Source organism: Artibeus jamaicensis, unplaced genomic scaffold (assembly GCF_021234435.1).
Source record: "Artibeus jamaicensis isolate MK-2021 breed Jamaican fruit bat unplaced genomic scaffold, CSHL_Jam_final contig_603, whole genome shotgun sequence".
Lineage (NCBI taxonomy): Eukaryota > Metazoa > Chordata > Mammalia > Chiroptera > Phyllostomidae > Artibeus > Artibeus jamaicensis.
The window spans coordinates 7,195,615-7,204,194 of NW_026521904.1; positions in this window are offsets into that span (position 1 = coordinate 7,195,615).

Consider the following 8,580-nt stretch of genomic DNA (forward strand, 5'->3'; position numbering starts at 1 on the left):
GGGCAGTCTCCTCTTCCTCTCGGGGGCAGGAGATCACAAAGAGATGTATTTGAGTCCTAAACTTCCTATTTTCTAGCTGTGTGACCTTGGGTGAATTATTTAATCTCTCTAAGCCTCAGATTCATCATCTGTAAAATGAGTCATAATAGTGATTGTGAGGGGATGTAAGTGAAGTTTGCAGATTACTGTCTGACACAATAAAGGATCATAATCCCATTTTATAGTAAGCATGTAACTCTTATTTGTACTTCTCAGAACTACTGAACACATCTTGGGAAATTCTGGCCTCATTAGTGGCCTTACTAACAGGAACTGGGAGAATATTTTTCCCTCATATTTTTAACTTAGAAAGTTGATCCTTTCTAGAGTTATGATTTGATCGCCCACATTCTTGAATTGACACATTCTATGGTTAAACCACTCTAACTAGCAATAATTATCAATTTTTAGTAATTGACTGACAAGGAATAGGGTAACTGTGTAGTTGATCACATAAGCTAAGACACTGTTGAGAGCAAAATGATAACATCAAAACAATACTTGTAAACAGGGTCTATCACAGGCAAAATGAGAAGGATAATCATTTACCAGTGAATAATCTGGAATCCGAGTGGATGACTATTTTGGAAATCAGGTTATCTGAATTTCCAGGAAAGTATCAGTTGCTGAGTGAAATTTAGTCAATGTGTAATAAAGTAGAATTTCAATAGTCTGAAGTCACTAGGCTTTGAATCTCTTTAGGATGAGAATTCTTTTGTTTTCTTCTTTGAATCTCCAGTGCTCCATGTGGGTGAAATATAGATTTAAATTTATATTAAAATATATAATATCTGTTTATTTAAATTCAGAGTAATATATTTATATACTAATATATAAGTACAATATAAATATATTTGACATATTTATATTAATACAGTTATATATTAAATATATGAAATATATTTATGTTATAAATATATAATATATTTAATATAAACACATGGCTATATATTAAAACATGTTCATATCAATTAATATATATTAATGCATAATTATTATATGTTAACTGGGCATTCCAGTTAATATATATTTACATTAACTGGACTTTCAATTGAGCTTTTGAACATTCTTCTTTAGAAACACACTACAGACAACCCCTTTACAGGGTAAGTATATTTATAGAGATCTCAGCTCACAGTGGAATACTGTAAGGCATAACCCTAATTGTTTGTTCATGGTTGCCTAATATATATTTATAATATATAAATATATGTTATATGTGATATATAATATATATAAATTCATTAGCATTTAGTTCAACAAATATTTATTAAGCGCCTCCTATATGCCAGGCACTGTTCTAGGAACTATGAATGTAACAGTCAACAAGCCAGACCTGTTTGCTATTCTCACAGAGCATGCTTTCCAGACAAGAGATGCAGAGTAAATAAGGAAGCAAGTGCACAAATAAGAATGAACGTGCTGAACTCAATGATGAAAAAAACAGGATGACGTGACAAAGCATAGCAGGTGGGGATTAGACGCAGTGGCCTGACAGTGCCCCTCTAAGGAGGTTGAGTCTTCAATGATGAGAACAAAGCAGCCATGAGAAAGTCCAGTGGAAAGCAAGGGAATAGGCAGTGAAAAGGTTGTGTGGAGGGAGAGAGTTTGGCAGGTTTAAGGGACAGAATTCAGAAGGCCAGCATGACTGGGGTCTACCAAGGGAGGGAGCAAATAGGTAGGGAAGCAGAAGGAAGCAGGTGGGGACAAAATAATTGGGCGATGGAGATGTGCTCATAGAGTGTGGATTTCATTCTAGGGCCGATACACAGTCAGACAGGAGGGCTCAAAACAGGATAGTGTGGCACAATTACTTAATTCAATGAATGAATGAGTTGCTCCAGTTCTAGGTCTGCACCTGTCACTCTGATAACTGCTCCTCTTCAATGAGATTTTCGGATCTAAAGTATACCTAAAGGCCTAGAAAAGACTTATATTTTAGACTGCAATGAGAGAAATTTTCTTAGGAGTAACATTCATTTGAAATATGTGAACCCCATCTAGGGAATCACGCAGGAGTGGACAAAAGTAGGTTTACAGGTGTGAGTATGCAAAACACAGGGTTTATTCCTGTACTATTTATTTATTAATTATTGTATTATTTATTGCTTTTATTAATGTACTCTTGCCCACTCCTGTATATTATATGATGTCCCTTTCTTTGCTATTCTTTTTGCTTATCTTTCTTTGTCTTCCTATTACTCTTTCTTTAATTTAGTCCAAAGTTTGAAAGAAGAGGAAAAAAGCAAACATTTCAACATACATTGGTTAATAACCTGTGTGTATTCAACATTCAATTGTTTGAAAAGGTTTGAGCTTAAAAGTTTTTTCTTTTGTTGTTAGCCCTTTACTTATTAAGGGAAAGTCCCAGCTCCCATAGACACTGCACTCCATCTGACACTTAAAAGGTTTGCGAGGGCAAACAGAGAGACAATGGCCACCTAGGGATGGCAGAGGACGGAGAAACGACAATGGCTCTGTTCTTCCTGGGAGCACTGGAACACAGTCTGAAAATCTGTGTTTTAGTGCAGGCTAAAAACTAAGGCACTGTGTGACCTTGAGCAAACACTGACTGGATTATATTCTTTAGTTTCATCCTTACAGAGATATGATAATATCTGCCTTCTTTATTAACTTGTATAATAAGGCTGCTTAATAAATCATGTGTCCTATACTCTTGAACATTCTTCTTTAGAAACACACTACAGACAACCCCTTTACAGGGTAAGTGTATTTATGGAGATCTCAGCTCACAGTGGAATATTGTAAGGCATAATCCTGATTGTTTATTCATGGTTGCCTGCCTCTCTTCAGACTCCAGCAGAAGTGTTGGAAGGAGCAGGTGCACTGTGAGGAGAAAGCACAGGTCTCTTACAGTCATCAACAATGAAGTAATGAAAGAGGGGGTGGGGGGACTGAACAAAAAGGAGAAAGGACTGGTGGACATGGACGACGGCGTGGTGATTGCTGGGGGGATGGGGTATAAAAGGATTAAATAGTAATGGAAAACAGTACAATAAAAAGTAAGTAAAAAAGAAGTGACATAAAAATAAGAAAACATGCAGAATGCCTTCGTGGACATTATGTCAGTGAGGATATGAGTCATAGGCACTCTCTGAGACTTTAATAAGGTGGGGGATATGAAGTAGCTTCAGATGCATGAAGACTAAGGGTGTGATGTAAACTTGCAACTTGCTCTGTACTGAAGGGCGTCATTTTTGCAGTTGTTCTTTCAGTGTAATGATCACTCAAATGGCCTTATGTAACATCAAAAAAGTAGTAGGCAATGTATTTTGGAGAAAGAAGGATGGAAGAAAAAAGATAATAAAAGTTATGTATTGAACTTGTTATTTGGGAAGAATTTTTTTCCCTTGGACGAAAATCTTTTGCTTTATTTTCTCTTAAAATTATGGCTGTTTGTCCTGTCAGGGGCATTCAAATAAGCTGTGTAGGCTGTTTGGTAAGGGTACTCCAGTCTGGGTTACAGAATTTGGTCTTGTTTTTCCTCGTTAATGTTGACTGCTGATGTGGTTGACTGCTGACATATGGACATAGTCCTCACTCTTTAACCAATAAGAAATGACACAGCTTGGTGAACTTTGAATAATGACTCATTGCCCAATTAATTATCTTTTTATTTTTTCACAGCAAATTTGACAAAGAATTTGTTGCACTTTTTAGAGACTCAGACCAGATAATTTTGATTCTCTGTACTATAGGGCACACTAACCCTTTCCAAATGCCCCTTCCAAGCTTCATTGTCTTTGATTCCTAATAACAGTAGTTTATACTTCAGTATTTCCCAGGAAAAGAAAACAAAAGATTAACACATAAAGGAGTAATACAAAATTTTGACTCATTGACTACTTAATCTACCAAACATCCAAATAGAGTTTACAACAATTTCTTAGTGCAATATGATAAATTTTAAGAAACTTGCCTCAGAAAAAAATTTTTTTTCAATTGGTTTTTTATAAATTGTTCTCTTTAGCCCTGACTGTGGCTCAGTGGATTAAGTGCTGGCCTGCTAACTAAAGGGTCGCTGGTTCGATTCCCAGTCAGGGCACATGCCTGGGTTGCAGGCCAGGTCCCTGATTAAGGGTATGTGAGAGGCAACCAGTTGATGTATCTCTCACACATGAATGTTTCTCTGCCCCTCTTTCTTCCTCCCTTCCCATCTCTGTAAAAAGAAATAAATAAAATCTTTCAAAATAAATAAATAAATAGTTCTTTTTGAAAAGTATATAGTATCACAAGGTACACTCCCCGTCCCCCTCAGAGTTTTAGGAGTAATTACAGGAAAACAAGATTATTATTGAGCACAAATCAGGCCATCTTTTAGAGACCACCAGGGCTTCATTCCAATCTGATGAATTCTACAAAGCTGAGTGACTTACGGTTATATGCATGGTCAAGTAGCATTCGATATTTTAATTTAAGACTTAAAAGATGGATTTAGCAAGATTCTGGAACAATCCTTTGTAAAAATTTTCACCTCTTATGTTGAAATGCTCAAAAAAAGAAAAAAGAAATGTAAAAATTTGGTTGAGGCTAGTGTTTAATGACAAGACAATAATTATCAGATTGAATTTATAAACAAAATAGCCACTATTTTATTATTTCTCAACTCAGAGTAAGGAAAGAAAAAATAATTGGCTAGTATAACTTGAAAGGAGTCATTAGCATAGTCAAAGACAAAGACTGTAGATTTGAAAGCATTTAACCTCAGTTTGCAGATACTGCTCTTTAGACCAGCAGCTCTCAATTTCTGCTTCAGCAAATGGCTACTACTTTGGTGAATAAAACCAAAAAACCAACAAAGATAAAAATCCACAGATGTTCCCTGGGAGACTGTGCCAACAATTAGAGGTCAAGTTGCAGTAATTTTGATGACAAACCTCTAAAGAGATGACTTGGTCTCTCTTACTCTGTCTAGAATATTTATTTTAGAGTTGAATGCCTTAGATGGAGTTAGACTAGAACTTGAATCATGTGATCTACAAACAAGGGTTATAAGGGATCAGCAGTGATTCCAAACCAGAATGTGAGAATCACTATGGCAGATGAGTTTGTAGGGAGAAAAAAATGTTTCTTTTTGACACAACTGGTTGACTTCAGCAGAGGGGATTTAGTATCTTAGATCAGATTCTCTGCTGAATAGGTAGCATTTACCAAAGAGTTTATGGCTTATCCATTAAATCCCAAAGAAAATATGACAATACTCTTTTTCATTTCTTTTTTTTTTTGCAGAAATATTTAATTATTTAAAATATTGTATGTTTCTATTCTAAAAGATCTTTCCAGTGACATGTTCCAAGGCTGTAAATTAAAACCCCAAATACTAGAAGACACCTAATGGGGGAAAGAGGTATCCTGCTACATGCACCCCAAATGCTCAAAGTCTTACAACCCCTACTTTTTGAAAGCTGGTGGGAAAGAGAAAAAAAAATACTGTTTGAGCTCAACCAACAACAATTTTGCCCTCTATAAACATCTTGTAGTCTTAACAGCTCTCTCTGCCCTCCCTCCTTCTTTACTCCAGCCCCCAAGGAACCCTCTTTAAAGGGCACTGCTTTTTACACTGCGTGCTATTACTCATTGAACACTGCTGAATGTGATTAAGAATGGACGAGCAAGGCCCTAAGACTGGCCGCATAAGTGGAGGTCAAATGACTCACCACAATGTGATCCTGGCCCTTATCCAAGACTCTTCTGTAGGTCACATCATTTTCACTAAACCAATACAGACGAGCCATAGGTTAAATGAATGTGTAAGTATTATGTTGCAATGTCTGGTAACTAGCAAGAAAAGTAGGTTATGTGCAGGAAAAAAAAAACACGAAAAACCTGTCCTGTGCTTTACAGGCAAAGAGGAGGTCTTAATACATCAATAATATAATTTATCTTAATTTTAACTCAGAGCAAAAAGCTACCATCAGCACATTGTATGTAGCCATTGATCTTAATATTTACTGAGGATTTATGCCAGTATACTTGTTCTGGCTTATAGCCTCCATGCTGCCTCTGGAAATGCCCCATGGTGCTTCCACATTGCCACAGTAAGGGGATGGCATCAATCAAATGACTGCTTTCAGAGTACCCCATGTCATCAAGTCCGACACGTAGAAATTTAAGTTAATGTTAGATGAGGTCACTGAAGGCTCTTAACATACTGGCACCAGGGTGCTTATAGTGGTTCATCTACAGTGAAAACAGACATTTGAACCCAAATTTTGTATACACAAGAAATCTTGGTGTGGTGAGAAAAAAATTAAGAAAAATGTGAATGTATTTATTTTTATTAAAAGTCGTGAATTAGAAAAAAGGCTAATATTAGCATCTTTAAGAAAGATTTATTTATTATAATGTACAATGGAAGGCATTCAACTTTCATTCATTTTCCAAGAAAGCTGACTAGCTGTTGCCCAATTAATACATCTTGGAAAGTTTCCCAAAATGATGTTTTTCATATATATAAATTTATAGTTTTATTCCCCCCTAGAGTTCTCAGTTGGTATTTTTAAGAGTCTTGTTGAGTGCTATGTGGCCCAAAGTTCTCATTCAGAGACCTTGTAAAGTTAGGTCACAAAAACTGGGGAGAAGAGAATCAGAAGACTTTGCTGTTCTCTGGAACTCATCCACTGAGGCAGACCATGGACTTAAAGATGTCCTGACACCTAACATCTGACTGATGCTCACAGAATAGATTACAGAACTTTTAAACAAATTCAGGTGAATAAATAGATATCCTCTTGGAATGGCAATTCTAACCACGAAAACCTCCTTCTGTAATAGTCCAAAATGTCTGGGAAAATCCTCCAGAGGACAAATGACTTGGGTAATCCCAGAACCCTAATATCCACTCTTCCCACAACACAAGCCTGCCAATGCCCTTCCCTAGTGGGAGGAAAATCAATTTGCATTAAAATATAAAGAGCAGTAGATTGCAAGATCAGGCTCCAAAGAAAATCAGGGATACAAGCAAGATCTCTAAGTTCCCTAAAATTATACAGGAGAAAAAACAATGAGGTTGAGCAAAATTTGAGAGAGCAAAATTTCTGCTTACATCTTAAAAGTATAAATAATCCTTAAATTTAAAAAAAAGCCCCATAAAATTACTATGTTTAAACAAATTGCAAATTAACGGTTGTGTTCACCTTATGAAGCATGAGTGGGAGTAATTCAATGATGCATTTTATTTCCCTCTCTCATCTGAAAGTCTGAATGGAGAAGTTTCTGTAAAAAACTGAAACAATTACCATGCAATGAAACTTTCTCTGTCATGAGCCAACCCTAGAGGCTTATCGGCTCAGACAAAGACAGTTAAGTTACTCATTCTTTTCTTTCTGATCTAAATCTTGTTCAAATATATATCAAAGGAAGCCTTAAGTGGATTGAGAAAGACTCAACAGGCAAAATTTAGACTGAAGAATACATGCTCTGTTGGTTTGATCACTTTTACTTTGAAAATGGTGGGTATATATTAAACCTAACAGAATATCTTGACTTTCAAGATATTCTGTTAGGTTAAAAAAATAAAAAAGGAAAATGTGGAGCAGTATATGGAGTAATAGTATGCATGAATTTTTGTTAAAAAGTAGGGAAAAAAGAACATTAAACAGTAAAGACAACTCAAAATGGAGAACACATAATAAACTGACAAAAAAAGAAAATGGTGGGTAATTATAGGTGTAAGAAGCATCAGATATAATGACTTCACATGATGTTGGGAATACGGACACTCTGATTACCACTCACTAGCTGGGTTACCTTGAGCAACCTATCTGGGTGTCAAGCTCTCCACCTGTAAAATTAGAAGGCTGACCTAGATGCCCTCTGAGATCTTGTACAGCTCTAATATGTCATGTGCTGTGACTCAGATTGTTTTTAGCTCAGTACAAAGAACTATTTCCTCCCCTGCTGCCTTTCATCAGCCTGCAGCTCTCAGACTTCCAGGTGTAGGAGGGCATTTGCCCCTCATTTCTAGGACTTGATTCCCTTAGGCACTTCTATATTTGGGCTCATGAAGCTAACTCTGTGATATGTTGAGGTCATTAGCCACTGAGGCATTTAATTTCTGTACAGAAAACTGCTGATAATCTCTGATTTTAATGGGAGATTTTAACACATTTACATTTAATATATTAATATAGTTCAGTTGGCTATAAATTTTTGGTTGCCTTTTTTCTATTATCTAAATAGATTCCTAGGTGTCATCCTCTCAGTTTGGGCAGCTTTTTTTCTCTTTCTCAAGGAAAGTAGATCAATGAAATCTACAGATGACAAAATGTAATCCAAACAAACAGGGAAATGGAAAATATCCATAAGTTAATTGAGAACATAGGCTCTAGGTGGGTCACAAAACTCATGGTCATTGGCAGAGAGAACTTATCGGAGGATCACTGTCAGAACTAGAGTGGAGGTACTTCTCTGGGGCCAGCACCTGCCCTGGTGCTGCTAAATATTTTCCCTGGTGATTTGTGAGGATAATAATTAAGAGAGTAAATGATGTGTTGTAAGTAGACAGGTTGGTAAATCCAT